The sequence below is a fragment of the Gasterosteus aculeatus genome, chromosome 14 (genome assembly GCF_964276395.1).
Source record: "Gasterosteus aculeatus chromosome 14, fGasAcu3.hap1.1, whole genome shotgun sequence".
Classification (NCBI taxonomy): Eukaryota; Metazoa; Chordata; class Actinopteri; order Perciformes; family Gasterosteidae; genus Gasterosteus; species Gasterosteus aculeatus.
In genome coordinates, this window is record NC_135702.1 from 10,012,140 (window position 1) to 10,030,575 (window position 18,436).

The window sequence follows — 18,436 nt, forward strand, 5'->3', positions numbered from 1 at the left end:
AAACCTGATGAGGTTTGGCCACTTACTGAATACTGAGAGTCTACAACAAAATGAACGAAAAACAAGTGGATCTAGTGGATCCTGGTCCACACAGAAACCGGAGGAAACATCAAAGTCCGCTCGAAGCCTCGCGGGAGCTGAACACAAACCGAGAATCACGGCACAATTGTTGTTGAAATACAAAAACACTAAACTATAAATCACATTTTTTTTAATAAGATCTTCATAAGATGCTTTCACATAGACACACCTATCGCTGTGTCAGCGCAGAAGGGAGGTCTGGCACCACGCGTCGTCATTATGGTATGTGGAGAGGGGAGAAAAGAAAACATTGGTCCCAGGCGGCGGTCAGCTCGCTCGCACTGCAGAGAGTGAGTTAAAAAAAAAGGTTAACAGACCATTTAGACTTACGACATTATAAATACTGTTATTATTACCACTACTAATAAATAGTCCATCAAAATAATGGAACTAACGAGTCGTCTAAATGGCCACTCGTGTCTTGTTTGTCCGTGTGGCCACAACCACCACGATGCCTGGACCCCCACCCTGAAATGTAGCCAAATCTAGCTCAGCACATCTGCCCCGATTGATTCAAGACAAATTGCTGCCCGGCATTTGCAATTTCATTAACTCACACAGGCAGAGATAGATGGCGTGTGTGTGTATGTGTGTGTGTGTGTGTGTGTGTGCGTGTGTGTGTGTGAGGGACTCTGACATTGAAGGAGGAGAGCTCGCAGGGCAGAAGGAAAGTGACTCAGGCAAGTAGTTCGAGAGCAGCACGTGGGGCAGGGAGAGTGATTTGTTTGTTGAACGGGACCTCGCTGCGTCGTAATTCAGGGAGACACCCGAGGAGGGGCAATGAACAAAGTTTGTGTTGGTGGAAGAAGGGTTCCACCCCCAAATGCAATTGATGTTCATAAAAACTAGTGATATATATATTTATGACTTCACAGGCGGACATTAAGATGATTAAATCCTCGGCCGAGTCATTTTTTGTCGGTAAGTGTTGACCTCAAAACTGCCGAATCGACTGATTTAACTCCAGTGACTCGGCTGAGGTTTTCCGGTGTGCGGCTTCTGGAAATGACGCCGTGTTGCGTGGCGGGGGGACGTATTGCAAAGGGCCGCTGTAGTGCATTTTGACTGATGTGCTCTGACCGCCAACCAAGAGCGCTGCACACGGGGTTGGGGCACCTTGGCCACGGGCCCAGACAGAGACACATTGGTCCAATTAAGACGTTGTAAGAAGGTAGAGAGCAGACTGGCAGAAGTCCCGGAGGCAAAAGGAGTGCGAGATGAGACAGATGTGGAGATTCGCCTTGTCTGTGTCTTTCCTTTCATAAGCCCTCTTGCCAGTGTTGGACTTATTTGCCCTTTGGTCACTCTTAGTCAGACCACTGTGTCTTTGTTAGGGACAAATGTTGGTTGTATCATCAGAAATGTTTGTGAAAACTCAAGTGTCAGTGAAACCATCGACCTTCCTTCTTACCTTCTGTTTCCTGCATAATATTAGTTATTTTTGTCCTCCTTCTTAAAATGTAGTAGACCAACGTAACGGCAACAGTTACGAAACAGATCCGAAAACACCTGTTTTCTCACTTGAGAAAAAAAATCTTATGCCATCAGATTTATTTTGAAAATGCTTTCAATAGTTTACATGTCCTGTTGGTTTGCTTTGTATCGTTATTTTGAAGTACATCCCATTTACCGTTTTTTTCCCAATTCCCAATAAAATGGTTGGCTGTGACAGTTTTTTTCTGCTTTCTTTACTTCCTCTTCAGCAAGAAGCAAAACGTCCTTTATCCACAGATCTGTGCTATTGTAGAGTATCCATGTATCTGTGAAGGTGATTGTAGAAATAATAATGTTTTCTATTATTGACAAGGAATTCCAGTAGTCGTGTTTGTCAAGCCCTTAAATGTGCAGGATTTCAGCGTGCCATCACTTTGCCGTGCATTTGTAAGAAATGAATATGACATTTAGTCTAAATCGATTGCTCAGTGTAGACACGCAGAAGTTTGTGTGCATTTTGCTTCAACACCGGCAGTGTGACAAACAATACAACGCTCACACAAACACACCTGCCGCAATGCATTTATATTTAGTCGCATCACTCTCCTGTCTCCATGCATCAACAGCAGGGTTATAGCCCCCCGGGGTCTGAAAGTCAACACATCTTCTTCTTCAGATGGAAGAAGCAGAAAATAGACACGCTCCAGAAAAAAAGGAAGCCGCGTGCCAAGAATCCCAGTCAGAACCTGCGATTAGAGCCTTTGGAGCACCGTGATTACTGACGTATTTGATTACACTCGGTAATTACTATAACTTGATGTCCTGTCCTGTGAATCTCGATGTCTCATCTTGGCTCCGCTGGTGCTGTTTCGGCTAGCAGCTATTGTCCGCGGGGACAGCTGTTATCATTACAACTCTTTTGTCTGTCCTCAAAGTGAGCTGAATGCAAACTGGCAGCCGCTGCCGACCTCGAGCCATCCGGCCCGATGCTGCTACCTCTAATTATAATGGCGCTGGTGTGGAATGACTTATCATGTTACATTTAGTTACCGTGCTTTCCTTAAAGACATGTATGGCAAAAAATGCACTGGCCGTACCCCAATTCTGTCTGTCCGTCTGGTCACTGACTGATGGTCCATCCTTGCGGCTTTTCAGAGGAATATATGCAGGATGTTACATTGATTGCAATTCGAAATGGAAAAAAAGAAGTTCAGTTGCTTTTGCAGGCGACGACCTTCAGACGCAATGAAGCCCGGGACATAATACATAATACACCTGTTTGTAATCCACAGCCAGTAATTGAACGCATACTTTCTGGCCACGCAGTAAACTTTGCACGTATTGTAAAAGTATCCATCATTTTTTTCTCAACGTCTCCTGGGAAGCTCTGGGAACCTGATCTACTCACAGCAGTTCATGGAGCAAATCTGTATCCACTTATGATGATGATCCGCAGACCGAGGTCGTGTAATGAAGATAGAGGAAGTGTGTGCTATAAGTTCTTGATTTAGACGTATTATCTGGGTCAGGACGACGGATGTGCTGTGTTCAATGTGGTTAAGCGTCTTACGTGTATGTTTCTACTGTCCATAAACAGCTTCAACCTCAATTTAATATCAAATCTAATGAGCACATTTGGAAGTTTGTGGACAACTAGAACAACTCCAGAACCGAGACAGAACTGGTTCTGACGGATCTTCCGGAGTTTTTAGTATTCCAATAATAAAGTAATAATAGTCCTGTAATGATGTTGGAAACATGGGTTGTCTCCATCATATACTAAAGCTAAGCCATGTTAAATCTGTTAAAACCTGAGGCAGTTTTAAGCTCTGAGTCACAGGATGAATAAAAGAAACATGATAAATCAGACTTTTAGAAGATGGCGGGTCGATCAGCAGCTTTTTGTTCCCTGCCAAATTTACATTTTAGAGAGGTAATACCTCGTTCTGAGTCGAGGAGCTTTGGAGATTTATTCATTTTTGTCTCGGCCCACATTTTATTGACAGCCAGCACGAAACCAAGCACAGGATTCATTTTGTTCAACCGGCGTGTGACCTTTTGTGGTTTAAATTAAGCCTGTGAATAAGTATGCTTCTTTTACAGACCCGTCCAGGCTTTTCTTTCGACCAGGCAATTTAAAGTTACCGACCCAACACTTAAATTGTATCTGTCTCAAAAAAAGGAGCCATATTGAAAAAAAGGATTTTATTACCATCCACTGCTGAAAGGAACAGACTCAAAAGTCAGAAAGAAAACTTGTGTTTACCGTGGAGGATATGTGGAATCGGTAATGACGCTTGTAGGGAAAAGATGAAGAGGAGTCCTCTCTCCACTGCCGAGGGTTCTTTCATTCAGAGCTGTCGATGAATATATCGCTGTCTGTTACTCACTTTCTTTGAAGTCTGTCTCAAAATTGGCAGTACAATCACCATCCAATAAACTATGTTCTTTAATTCCTTTTTTGAACTGTGCTCCGCAGCGGGGATGGAGTGCAAAACACTGTCAAGGTTTTGGATCAACGCGAGCAATTTCAAGTGGCATTATTGTCAAGGTACAGTGTTCTTTTTCATGACTGTGTTCCATGTGAGAATCAGTAAGATTACTGCGGTAAAAAGTGGTGTGATGTGAACGCAACCAGGGGAGGGAAGTATCGGTGCCAATCATTTAGGGAAACCTACCAGCACACAGTAGTGTAGAAATACGCCGTTTCATGCGTAGCTCTGCATTCAAAATCCTGTTTAAATAAAAGTACTGAAATACTATTTAGAAAATGAAATGAAAGTAAAAGCGTTTGTTTTGCAGAACATTTACCTCTAATATAGCAATATATTAAACAGCCACAGTCATTTGCTGGAGGCTTTTATTTCTACACCGAAAACATATTTCCCATAGTAGTAATATCTCATATAAACGGCCCATCCCACTGCATCAAAGGCCCAACCCGACCTGCACTCCAGACCACACAACGCAGTACATGCAGACAAAAACTATTAGAGTTAAGCAGAGAGACGTTTTCTCCCTGATTTCAGAAGGGACGGATGACGGCGGCGCAGAGTGGCATCTAATTTCACCTGAGAATGAACGCCATTGTATTTTTGCCATTGATTTCCCCTTTCTCTTGTCACAAAAAGAAGCACAAGGGGAAAAACAGCAAGATATAAAAGTCATAATAAAGGGGGAGTGGAGAAGTAGACGACAAGTCGAGACATTATACAGATATGGGAGAAAAAAACAGACATAAAGAAAATATGCCCCTTGTTAGTGTTACACTCCCACTGTACCTAGTTAGTCAGTTTAACAGGAAGTACATTTGATGTCACTACTGCTGTGGCATTGACCAGCGCTATAGAGTATTTATTGTAAGGGATAAGATCATCCAACAATATAATCCAATTTGGGATAATAATAGAACAAATATTCGGATGTAAGTCCTAAACGAATAGGAGGGGGGGCAATTTGGGTCAATTTCTGACTTCCTGGTTATCAACCAGCTCCTGGAAATGATTTCCTGTCCTCAAATACGTGAATATATTTTTAAACCTAATCTGTTCCCATCCTTTCTCAAGACGTGCCAGTTTCCTACTGTTCACCAGATCACTAAACGAGTCGTTTACTTCAGAAGGACACTCTGTTTGTTTGTTTGTGTTTGTGCCGTACGTCCTGCTTTGCTCTATTCCTCCGGCAGGTATAAATAAAGTAAGATGATTTGTGACGCTGCCAGGACTCTTTACACGCCCTCTTTCCGACGCCCTTCGCCTCTATTCCCACTCGTCCGCGCTCTGCCAAATCACCGCTAAGAAAGACCAGCGAACGAGTCGGCACACAAAAGGTCTCGTCACGGCTGCCAGCAGAAAGGTCAAAGTTCTGTGTAAATATACTACCGTGTTTGAATCACTGTTACATCGGTAGGAGGTGAGGACTTTGTTTTTAAATAATATGACTATACTTTCCCAAAACGATTTTTACCATAAAATCCTATTTTGGGTTAATGTGGACCTAAAAGGATTTTTCCTTTCAACCTTTTTTTACCATTTTACAGCCAACTGAGTGCCGTCGTGTGCACGCTTCAATCGCTCCTTTTAGTGGAGCTACTCGGCTCGGAGACGTCGTCCCTGGTGGTGTTAGAACCACTTACCCGAACGTGGGCTTTTAGTCTCAGACCTCTGGACGTGTCCCATCATGAATGACCGCCCTCTCTGACACATCAGCTTCGGCACCTTTCCTAGCTTTGGAGGGTGAGGGGTCTTTGAGGTCTTCCTCCTTCTTCTCCCTCCCTCCCAATGCCAGAAAGCCGGTCAAACCAGGAAAGGACGCGGGAGAAGGACCACGCTTTGGTTTTTGGCACCGAGCTGCGGCGACTGCAGTTTCGTAGTCCACTTTCATCCCCTCCCGGTGTGTGTGTGTGAGTGTGTGTGTGTGTGTGTTCTAGTCTCTTGGACGGCTCTCACGGACCAACAGCCCCGCGTCTCTGGACCCCACTCGGTGCAGAGTAGCCATTGTTTCCCTAAAACATTCCCCCTCTCAGTCTGCATACTGTGGAACGTTGGCAGCGCTGCCTGAACAATGGGCTCCGAATAACCGTGACGCCGGCAGTGCAGACAGCACCGCTAATTGGAAAAGCCCTCTAATGAGTGGGGCTGAATGCCCGACCCGCGGGCCACCGAGCCCCAAGCCGGGGAGCTGGTATTGTTTCCCTCCTCTGACGGCGTTGGGTGGAACTGTTTGTGCAGATCTGCTCGCGTGTGAGGATCTGTTCTATATTCATTTGGGAGAGAGCAGGTCATTCCCACAGTGCACAGCCTGTGCTTTGGTCCTGAGCTGATTTGCATCTGTACTCACATGATCTCTCGTCTTTATTTGCATTCTACTGTTTTTAGAAATGCTTATAAAAAGCAAATGTTTTTATTTCATTTCTAACTTTTTATATCACAGACTGCTTTTAGAATTCACTGAAAGCGTCGTTAAGGACCACCAGCTGAGTTAATGCAGTTTTCTTTTTTTTTTTGCATAATGAGCTTCCAGCTCAGTCACATCTAACATCTCCTAATAAAAGGAGAAGGGTCACTCTGCGTGGTGTCCTATTCAGCTCAAACTCCATGAGGAATGGCTCCTAATAAGGGGCGTTAAAACTCTACAGGGGACACTAACAACCTTAAGGGCGCCGTGGGTTCACGTCTCCCATAGACCTCTGGCCCAAACACTTTCTTTTGCCTGCCAAGCAATTAGAGCCAAACGTCAACCGTTTCCGTGAGACGAAATCTCCTCTTATTCTATATTACCACTTTTTGTCTCAAATTGCTGTTACACTACAAACCAGCCACTCGTCATTCAGCAGTGAGAGTGAGGTCGCAACCCAGTGTCAGCTTCCTTTTGAGTGGCAGGCCTGATGGCTCTAGTGGGTTTCCTCTTAATGGCAATAATGTGCATTTGATCTGGCTTCTGACCAAACCGGCCACGTGCGCGCCTACGACAGCATAACCCCCCCCCCCCCCCCCCCTTTCCAACTGCGTTGCAGCAGAGCGATAACAAAGCTGTGACACTCTCTGGCCCCTCTGTGTCTTCTGCAGAGAGTCGAGATTTTCTGCTTTTCCTTTTTAAGTTTGCGACGACAGCCGCATTGACCAGATCCCCCTGCGGCTCGCTCTCACATTGCTATTGCATTACCACGCCCCCGTCGTCCACCGTTGAGATATTTTGGTTTATATAACTTTTCTTGACAAATCCTCAGCGCTGCAGTGTCAAAGACTGAGTGAGAAGGGACGGAAATCACCGTCGCACAGCAAGCGCTCTGCAACCAGCTGTGGGTTTGTGGCACACGGGGGCCGCTGAGGGTTTAACGGCCGTGTCGGTGCTTAATTAGAGAGGCAGACCAAAAGAAAACAGCTCATGTTCTTTGTTGAAGGCCGCGGGCTCGCTGTGCAGACTGTCTGGGGGGGGTCAGTGGGTCAGATTGGGGGGTTGATGAAGTTTCCCCCCCGTAGGTGCTTCTTCAGCTGGAATGAGGTGAGGGTCCATCAGTAGCCCGGGTTATTGTTGATGCATTGAGATTATCATTGCATTGAACTCAGTAAAGTGAAAAAGTTAACTTCTTGTTTTAGTTCAGCCTGACGTGCCACAAGGACTCCGATTTAAGTATGCAGTTGACAGTTTTTTCACAATTTCCAACTCTATTTCCCAACTGTTTGTGTAACGATAACACTCGCCTGGGCTCGTATGATACAGAAAGATCCTCTCAACTCCAGCTGCTCGTGTCCAGTTTGGACCTCGGGTGCTGGCACCTGTTCCCAAACTCTCAGGCGGAGGTGCAGCCATAAACACCGGCATGCAGCCAGATACAACCACTTCTCTCTGAGATGACTTGCCATGTTGATCATTTGGTCTCAGAAGTGACCTTTTTAACTGTTTTTTACGGCAACAAAAGTCCCTCCTCATTTTCAAAAATGCAATAACGTAAAACCAGAGCTACCGTCTGCATCTATTATAATTAACCCGTAGGTCTCATATTATCTTTCTATGATTGTGAGCGTATAATCTAATTTAAGTTTTTGCAGTAAATCCTGTAGTTGTAGTGGTTGGACCACTGTTTCATGATTTAAAATGGCTTCATCATCTGCATATGAAAGAGAGAGATGTATAAAAGTGTATAGGTTATGAGTCTGTAGTCGGCTGCACCGCTGCACAGCAATTATGTTCTGAAATGGCCACCCACCTGACGACAATCTATAATGAATTATTACACCTAAGAGCCATCCATCAAACCATTTTGGAGGGCATCTTTGCTAAATCCTACGACGGAATGTCATTCAAGTCATTAGTCAGTCAGGAATTAAATAACACGTTTTTTTTGGCAGAACAAATGGCCCCCCGTGAATTTAACACAAATGAGGAACATCGGGTTTGAGGGCGGAATGATGTTAATGTCCACCACAGTGCCATCAATTATCCTTGAAGATTGGGGATGAATTATGATGAACCGTCAATTGAGCGACATGCAAACCAGCTGAAAAGCGGCGGTTTACAGCAAAACTGTCAAGATGGGAAGAGGACCAATACGGCAATTCATCCCAGATTAAAGTCGGTGTGATTCTTTTGTGCGCGGTTTGCCTGCTGGATCCATCTGACTGCACAGGCTCGTCGAGGCTGGCAAAATAAAGCACCCCGGGGATGATAGAAAGGGATCAGCCAAGAGTAACAGGACAGCGGGTCATTACACACAACAATTGTCTTGTGGGCCATGGAGCTACAGTGGTGGAGCGCTATCACAGAATGTGAAGTGTGAGGGTCTGTGTAGCATGGCTGTACATGCACAAAGTACGACAGTAGCCTGTTTAGTCTTTCAGTTTATGAACTCTACATGAACCGTAATCATGTAAATCTCACCGATTCTATCTTGATAAATATTAACTTTTTCATGCATTATTCACTCGCTGTGGGCCATTGTGTTGGTTGAGATGTGAAAAGTTGTTTGATGTTAATATAGCAAAGGAAAGTGACTGCACAGTCGCGGACGTATCGGAGACTCATATTTTTGTATGCACGGCCACAATGTGAGGCCACACAGACGCGTGGAAAGTGAATCCGAAGATGATGCCCTGAAACAGCTGTGGAAGAATATATAGAATTCCGATTGCCTCCTCCTTTCATGTTGCAATTGTAGATGTGCAAAGTCGGAGTGGAGAGAAATTGAAAGGATAATAGGGCGTTATCAGCGTAGTCACTGTGGGTGACTACGTTGCATTAAACTGTAAATTTGCAGTTTGTGTAACACTGGGAATACACATTTTGTCACAATTCTTGTTTTGGTAAAGCTATCATTGCAACAAAAGACTGCCACATCAAATATTTAGTTTTAAATGTGGTATGTAGGTAGGAGGGAATCATTTTCCTTGTCATGATAACGGTATGCTAAAAGGTACTGACCTCGGTTGCCAGGTCAGTACGTTTTAGAATACCATTAAATACAAGGAGCCTCATTTAAAACGCTGATTCCATTAGACTGCATTTCTGCGCACATTCTCATGTGAACAGAATAAAGAAGAATAGAATTACTCTCTGAGTAACAGACGTGATGAGCCTACTCCGTAATATGGTGTGACTCTAACAGCAAGATTGGGAGGAGAGACGATGTATTAGAAGTGAATAGATGATGCATTCAAGACATCTTATCTAGTCTTTTTATTATAATCTGATGAGGGAGATAATAGTTGTACAAGTTACTGTTAAAATGTCACGTATTTTTTTCCAGTTGCAGTTCACTTTCAACTCCTTTTTTACATCCATACTGAATTGTCTCTGCTGGCCACTTTCCCCCAAATTTCATCTTTTCTTTTATGTTTCCTCCCTGGTCCCCCCGCTGGCTCTCCCTTTGTCTACGTAGACTTTGTGTGACCCAGTTTTTATGTGAGAATTTCATGGCAATCCAAACAATAGGTATTGTTTCACTAAACCAAATGTTTTATACAAACTGGAAATCAGTGTCCATAGAACAGGATGTATTATGTTGTCTGGAATAAGACCAGATATGTCGGTTGTGAATGCTGGCCGGCAAGAGGCTGTAATCATTTTCCAAATCCTAAATGGAAATGTAATCAAAAGATAATGAAAGCACCCCAAGTCCCAGTATGAATCAATTAGCAAATTCTCAATCGTGTATTCACGGTGCACAGGTTCAACAGTGGGTTGAGAATAAAAATTGTGTTATTTTTGTAATTCAGCTTGAGTTGTAAGCAGGTTCAACGAGATCTGGAAACGCTTTTGCTCTTTTTGAAAAAAAAAAACATGCCTCAATTAATCAAACTATTTATAGATGGTTGTTTGAGAGTCTTAAGTGCACAGCCTAGGGTGGAGATAAATACCTGGGGTTTAATTCAGACAGATAAGTGAATCTTGACACGGACGGCCCTTGAAACGTCCTTGCAGAAGCAGTAGACCAATGAATGACCTCCACTACAACAGGTCTTATCTCCTCTGTGAAACAAAGCTGAATGCACGAGTTGTTTGCCACGAGACCGTCACACCTGCACGAAGACAGAAGAGCAGTCAAATCCTCTCCTCTGATCCCATTGATGTCCAAGCTGACATCTAATTGGAGAGGTGCTCTCTTGACAGAGCACGAGTCCCTCCTATATTACTCACTTAAGCAGCTCTCCTTGAGCATGGAAAAAAGAAGAAGACGCGCTTTACTGCCTGGTGCCCTGCAGTCAACTTTTCAAAGATCAATTGTAATTTGGGCTGAATTACCTCAACGGCTGGATGGATTGATCACATGGGCTCGTGGGGATCACGGGATCGATGCGTTTAAAATGTAGCAAAAAAATGTAGCATTTGGTGTTTAATGCCACCGAGGTGAAAGACGTACTCGGTGTAGCAGGAGCCCCACAGAGCCTGGCATGGAGTCGCCGAGCGGATGCTTCCACTTCCAACGGGGCACAGGTCACACGGGCCGCCTGAAACGTGCCGCTATCTATCGACTTCGTTACGCTCGTTAACAAGGAGCGACAGAGTCGGTAGATCGCGTCGCTGCTCGGGATAACGGATGCTGGTGGGTTCGGATTTACGATGGACTGCTGTTCCATGTTGATGATGGATTACAGACGACAATGTGACACCAGGTGGGGTAAACACATAGTGGCTCTAGATGTGACGGTGTATTTCTGTTGAAAAATGGAACGACTGCTGACATTATCATACGACAAACCATGAAATGCATGCTACATAATATTATTATTACTATTAAAGTCATATTGCCACATGTATCTAAAAAATGGCCCCACGAGGAGACTAAATATTTATGACGTCGGGCACTTTCCTGCTCTGAGTTGTGTGCTGACTGCAGGCTGCGTCAGGTCATGCGATCATGGAATGACGCCCTCTCTCAGAAGCATCGACGGTGGTCCTCCACTCTCCTCTCTCCTCTCTCCTCTCTCCTCTCTCCTCTCTCCTTTCTCAACTCGCCACTCGAACATGAGAATGAGCAGCTCTGGAACGAGAAACTCCCTCACCAGTCAATCTTAACAAATAAATGTCCGTTGCTCCGGCGGTACATCATCGGCATTGCTTCATTTAACAACTTCTCACCGGTGAGGGATTTTTTTTTTATTTCCGCCGTCACCTGAAAAAATATCTCCTGTACGCAGTGTTCGAGAAGACACTTGATCATAGGGTGCGGACCGTTGTAAAAGCGTTACGCCGTGTTCTACCCCATCATGGACCCTCATGATAAATCCCTCTCACAGCCCGTTGGCGGCTGATACTTCTGAGAGGAGAGCACAGATTCAATCATGAGCTAATTTTCAGGTAAAGTCACACAGAAAGGTGACACGTGCATCGAGGTGCTTGTCCAGCTACAATCTCAGCATTAAGGGCTCATGGGATCAAAGGTTGTAAGTGAGTACGTGCGTGAAGAAGAAGAACCGCAATGGCGTTTTTTTGGTTTGTTCTGCTTTTAGTTCTGAGTAAAAGCTTCATTGTTCTTGTTTCTCATATCCATTCCACCAGTGATGCTAGTGGACTGCTGGTGGAGCCACCGGCCCATCGCATCTATTATTCAACAAACCATGTGTGAGCAGCTTTTTCTAGACTCATTACAGGGAGCATCCAAAAGGCGGAGGATATCATGTTAGTCTTGGTCTGACTTTCAATCAGGCGGCAGGAATGACTTCAACTCCTTCAAATAACGCAGGCTGAGAGGGAACGATGCAAGCCCTTGTAGCAGTTTGCAGAGACACACACGTTTTGTCACCTGATAATATTCTGGGACACACCGTTCCTCCAAAGCTGAGAGGGATTGCTAGTTAAGTTCCTTTGCTTTTTAGTTTATTTTCCAGCAGAGACCGATTCTATTTGAAGACATCTGGTGAATGAAGGCTGACGCGTCGCATTTGTAATTTGTAAATCGAATTTGTTCCAGTCTCACCGAGGATCTTGACTCATTACATTTTGAATTGCATGGGGAAAAGACATTTTTTTAAGTAATTTTGGGTTTTTTTTATATAACAAGTGTAACAAAAATATATATTTAGTCTGATCATGTTGTCATTTTAGGAGCTAACCAACACATACACAATAAAAACCAACGCGGGATGCTACAAGGGGGATGCCGGATGAAATCCTTGATAAATTAAACGCTGCCACTTTGACATAATTAGTTAAAGCTCATACGCTCATCTTTATTATTTAAATGAAGGCAAAACTGAATGCTTCCATACTCATTAATTTAAAGATGAATTGATGTGAACTATTATCCCACTTAATGCTTCTGCATGTCTCAACCTAGATCCATCGAACAAATTGACAAAGAAGCGGCCGTGAGATTGTTTCCAGACGGTCTTCAGATCTCAGCCCATCATGAAGGTTGGAGGCCAGAAGGCAAATCTGTACTGCAGAATTCTGTTACAGTAAGACGTCTTACAGTAAGATGTTCAAAAACGAGGCAGCTGTACATCTTTATCACATGAAAATCAGTATTTTTACTGTTTTCCACTGAATTGTAGCACTTTAATTGTACTTATAACGACTCTTGTCTATAGCAAGTCGGCTTATTTGATGAAATGGCACATTCTTGTTTCTTGTGCTTCTCAGTTTGTGTCCTTATGGTTGAAATGCACAAAAGCCGCTTTGGATAAAAGCCTCAGCGAAATGACATGTAGCGTAATTGATGTTATATTCAGTCTCCGACTCATTTTCTGTTGAAAGGAGAAGATCACAGAATTAAAAAGCATGTGTAGTATTTCATCGGAACACAACCATGGGTTCTGCATCAGCGACACCGTAATCGATCAGAATGCTGATTGGTGAAAGCTCACTCGGGACCTCGGCTGCAAGCGGAAATTAAGCCCATTATCTTTCCTGCTTCCACGGGGCAGACAGCGATGCAGCATTGGCAGATGCTGAAAGAAGAGGGTGTTTATTCACAGCATTATTATGCTGTGAGTGGGTTTACTGAGTGGATTCTGGTCCGTCCCGGTAAGGCGGGCCGGCAGCTCTGATGATTTGAAAGGGGTTTAAGTTGAAGCCTGGAAGCAAAGTTGTCTTCAAAAGTCTTGTTAAATAGTTAATGTTGTTCAAAGCGCATTTTACTGATATGAAGGAAATACAAGTTATATTGAAAGGAAATACTGGTACTTCAGGTCAGCTCATTTCTTCTCCAGAATGACACTTTTGGAGGGGGGGGGGCTTAGTTTTCCATGTGAAAGGTGTCCTGGGAGAAACAATGGAGAAATGTGGAGGTGGATGATAACAAGGAAATGACATTCCAGACAGAAGCAGACTGCTACTTAGTTAATTAACTTTGTGCCTGTAATGGATTGGCCATAACTACCGTGTGGTAATTGGTCGGTCACCCCCCCCCCCCTTACCCCCTCTCCTCCTTCTGTCTTCTCCTTGTTCTCTCCATTCAGTTTGGGTGCGGGCTCATCGGCCCGGGCTGTCGTTCCCTTAATGCAGATGTTCTGGATGTTAATATTTGTGTTTCTTACCACGCGGTGCCGGTATCGCCCGGGCCGGTATCGCCGGGCCCGTCGAGGAATCTGTCATTCGTCCTTGTGGCATGCGAGTGGGCCGCGTTCAAAACCTGCCATGATGGAAGAAGTTGCTAAGAGTTGTGGCGGGAAGGTCGTCCATGCCCGTCGTGGAGGCAACCGGGGGGAAAAGGAGGGGGGGAGGGGGTCCTCTGAAGCAGCAGACCGGTAACACCGGAGCCACAGTCTCGGTGGTCACTGAAGCACAGCCGGAGGCACCAGGAACGAGTGCAACAACCCTCATCTGACCCCCCCACACTCAAGACGCACAGCTTTAGTGCAGTTGGCACACAGCACACAGAAATTCATTAGGACGGCAAACTTTTTGAAAAAGAAACGACAGCCCAGGTTGAAGTTGAAATGCTTCTTCAGTGGTTCTGGGGCCCTGCACAGAGCCTTTGAACTGGCGGCCGGGGATGGTAGCGCTCACTTTTTAAGTGTCTTGCGGGATGTGCTGAGGGAGGAAAGAGTGACAGCCTACTACTGTGGGCCCTTGTGCCCCCTGACAGTCAAAATTTATGTCCCCATGTTCAGGGGGTCGCTGGCCCAGGGTTGTCCCTCCGCTTCAAAAATGTGGTTTGAGATCTTCATGAGGGATCAGAGGCAAGTAAGTAAATTGCACTTTGGTCATTGAAATTTAAAATGAGGAAAAAGACAAATTAAATTGAAAGAGCACTTAAAAACAGCAACTGGGCCTCTGCTATAAGAATAAGAAGTAATTGACCGTAATTCTCCCTTCTATGATCTGCATGCTGAGTTCTAGGATACACAATTGAGTGAAGGTGCGGGAACTGCAGCACCGAAAAAAATATACAGCAGCAGTTGATGAGAAATCCTCTCCTCGCATCTTTGGTCGAGTGTGTTCTGGGCATTATTACACATGCTCTTTGATGCCCCTTCTGTCTCCTCAGACACCGGAGATAGTGGGGTAATTAAGGGAAAAGCCCCAACCCCCCCCCCCACCCTACGACTCCTTTCTGTTACTCTCCGCCCTGCCACTTACTGGTACCCAGATTCTGATTAATGGAGTGCTATGAAAGGGTTAGCCAATCAAATCACTGGACTCATAAATCAAAGACTTCTCTCTTTTCCCTATGGGACAGTGGCAATATCATCAGAGCCACTATTCAGCAAAGCCCTTTGTTCCTCTTCTTGTTTTTGATGTTCCTGCCTGTGTGCTTCATTACACCAACATTTTCAGATGTGCGCACATGCATGTGCACAAGCATACACATACGTGTTGTTTTCTTTTTTGAGCAAGCCGATACGCGCGCACCTTTATTCCGCTTGCTCCGCTCGGCTGCACACACGCGGGGGCCTATTAACTATTTTCATCTGAGAGATTGGAAGGAGGTGGAAGGATAGGTGAAGGGAGGGAGGACAGACACGGTGACAGCAAGATATACAGCTGGTTTGGACAGGAGAGACTCGAAAGGAAGAGAAAAAAGAAAAGAGAAACAAAGAAAGAGGTGAAGAGAAAGAGCGAGAGAGGAGGACAGGAGTGGAATAGGTAGGTGTCTATGGAGGAAGAAGAAGTCAGACGAAAAGACGCAGGGGTTATGAATGTGGGATCTTCTAGTAGAGGGTAATGGTTTCCCTCTCCTCCTTCCTCTATTGCTCACTGAAGGACACATTAGTGTCTGTGGGCAGGTATCCGAGTCTGCCAAGCTCAGGACATTTCAAAGACCTGAGGAAGAGGATGATAATCCAGTTATACTGAAAAATGGGAACATTCATGGATCCTCGTTCGTCCTGTAATTAATCCTTTGTTACGCTCATGCAGAGAGTTTATACGATTAGGATTGACTGAAGATAATACTTTCCTTAGTAATGCCCGACTAAGATAGTATTAGCTACATTATGATGTACAAAAGAACATCTATTTCAAGCTTCCAAGAGCTCTCCAGTGTTTAATGGAATAGTTAAATGGAGTGTCACCGATATTAGACAGCAAAGCTCCTGAGGTTTCACTCTGTCAGTTTGACTGTGTTCAATCTCCAGAACCAGCTGATCGGGGGGAAGGGTAAACATGGGCCGAACTGTCTCCTGCAATATATTGACAGTGCATTTGTAATCGGATAACTAAATGTTGTCTTTGTCGGTGTTAGGATGAGATCAATATAATCAAGGTGGATTTTGTTACACATTAGGGATAAAATGCCAACCGACCAATGACCAAAATAACGCAGCTCGGTCAGCGGCGCTACTGCAAAGTTCCGCTCAGGATCAGTTTTGCAAAATGTTGTGTCAATGTATGTATTTCCGTGTGTGTCAGTCTCCTGGATGAAACTCGCGTACGATATCTAAACTGTATTGTGCATTTCCCTACTAACCGTCGGAATAAGTGGGCTTTTTGAAAATCGTCAGTGCAGTATGCTTCATGAAATCTGAGAACTGACACTTTGAATGTCTGCTCCTTCGTAACGGTACATTTATCCTTTCTAAAGCGCCGCATGATGACATCATTTACAAGGGTCGCATGTGACTGAATGGCCACAGTTCACAATGAATTTCAGGGATAAAAAAAAATGTCTTTGGAAGGAAATTGGAGTAGACACCTAAATCAAGGGTAAAGTAGAGTGTAACACAGGGAACTCCATTGTTGTAATGATCACAAGGTGTGAAACCACCACAACTGTCAGACGAGACAAGAAGCCCGGCGGTCGGAGAACAGATCGAGACCCCAACGACGACTCTGACAGTGTGCATCTGTGCCGGGCACGGCGCCAATCAAGAAATTGCAGAAGACTGGTGAGATTTTGAACTCTCAATGGCACGTGACAAAACAATTGAGATTTGTAAGGCACTTTAGGACGTGGAACATTTTTTCCCGTTCTCCATTGGGGGAACGTCCGCTACCATGCAATGCATGATTGTCTCTATGGCGACAGTATGGAGGACACCTGAGACCCTTGAACAAAGAACACAACCCACTCTGAAATGCCCAGTGGAGAGTCCTTCTTTCCTACAACAACAATGATGTAGTAGCTTAGGGAGCGTTCTGTGAATTCTCTAAAGCCTGGCTTTTCAAACTCCCCCCAAGGCCACAACAACGGCGACAAAAAGCGGGGAAAAGGTGAAAGGATGTGAATATTTTTAAAGGGAGCTGTGGATGCGGCTGATGGCTTTGAAGAACTGAATCCACAAAGCGGTCTTTTCAGGCTGCAGGATGGTTTCTCTGAGAGCGGCAAAAACATACTTCTTTGCTTTTCATTTATTCCCAATGGCAGCTTGAAACAAAGACTGGCCACAAACACACAATCAAGCAGCATTTCTGAGCCGAACTGGGGCTGAAGAGGGGAGGTGGGGATACGCGTCGGGATGGAGAGTGAAATGACTTATTTATCAAGTCAAATGGAATTTCAGAATGAGGAGCTGAGTCGACGGTCGGTCAGCGCAGTGTCAAAAGATTTGATGAACTACAAATCAAAGTCTAATCAAATCAAGTTGGGTTTTTTTAAGCTATACAACACGACGGCCACTTGGAAGATGGACACACTGCAGGAAGGCCGGGTACAGAGCCGCGTGCAATCAAGCGGCGCGGAAACGCTGCACTCTGTTTATTTGCACTCTGATGATTCCATTAATGTTAATTTAAGGGAGAAATCAAAAGAAGAAATGGAATATTTTGGAAGACCCACAGAGCGGCACTTTTATCTGAACTGTGTTCATGTGAATAAGTGATCAGGAAAAAAAAAAGGTTCAGACAGATTATTTTTGAGTGCATGGGATGAATCTTTGACGGGAGACTGACAGCTCTCTAAACTGACAATATCTGTAACAATGAATCAATAACTGGAGGCACCAGCCTCATATTTACAATGATTATACGGGATTATTTTCACCATAAGTTCTTAGGCAGAAGGTGATGATTCAATTAATTCAGGGGTTCGGTGTGAGAGCAGATTTACAGACTGAATGAGGTTGTTGTGCCAATTCTGACAACCCTTGTTAACCTCATTGCTGGCAGTGAAATCCATGGAAATTGTGCAGATTGATATCCACCTGTTTTCTATTAAGAATTAAGGTAAAGTTAGCATAATTAAATAATGATAATAGTGGCTCACTGGCTCGCTCTCAAAAAGTAATCAGCTGATGGGCAGGTAGGAGGAGATTAATATTTAAAATCCATTTAATATTTAGGAATTAAACATTCATGAGCTCCGTTGAAGATTTCTCTGTGCAATGTTCTTAGTTTGTGAGAACCTAAAAAAGATGAACACATTTGTGTTTGAACGACTTCAATATTTATTTAGTCAAATATATAATACAAGATATATTTGACATCGTAAAAGCAAGGAGGGGGGGGGAAACTGATTGGAGTGGTGCTGGCTAAATCGTTGCCTTTTCAATAAACACTCAAATACTCTATTGAGGAACGGAACCAACGTCCTTCAGGGATG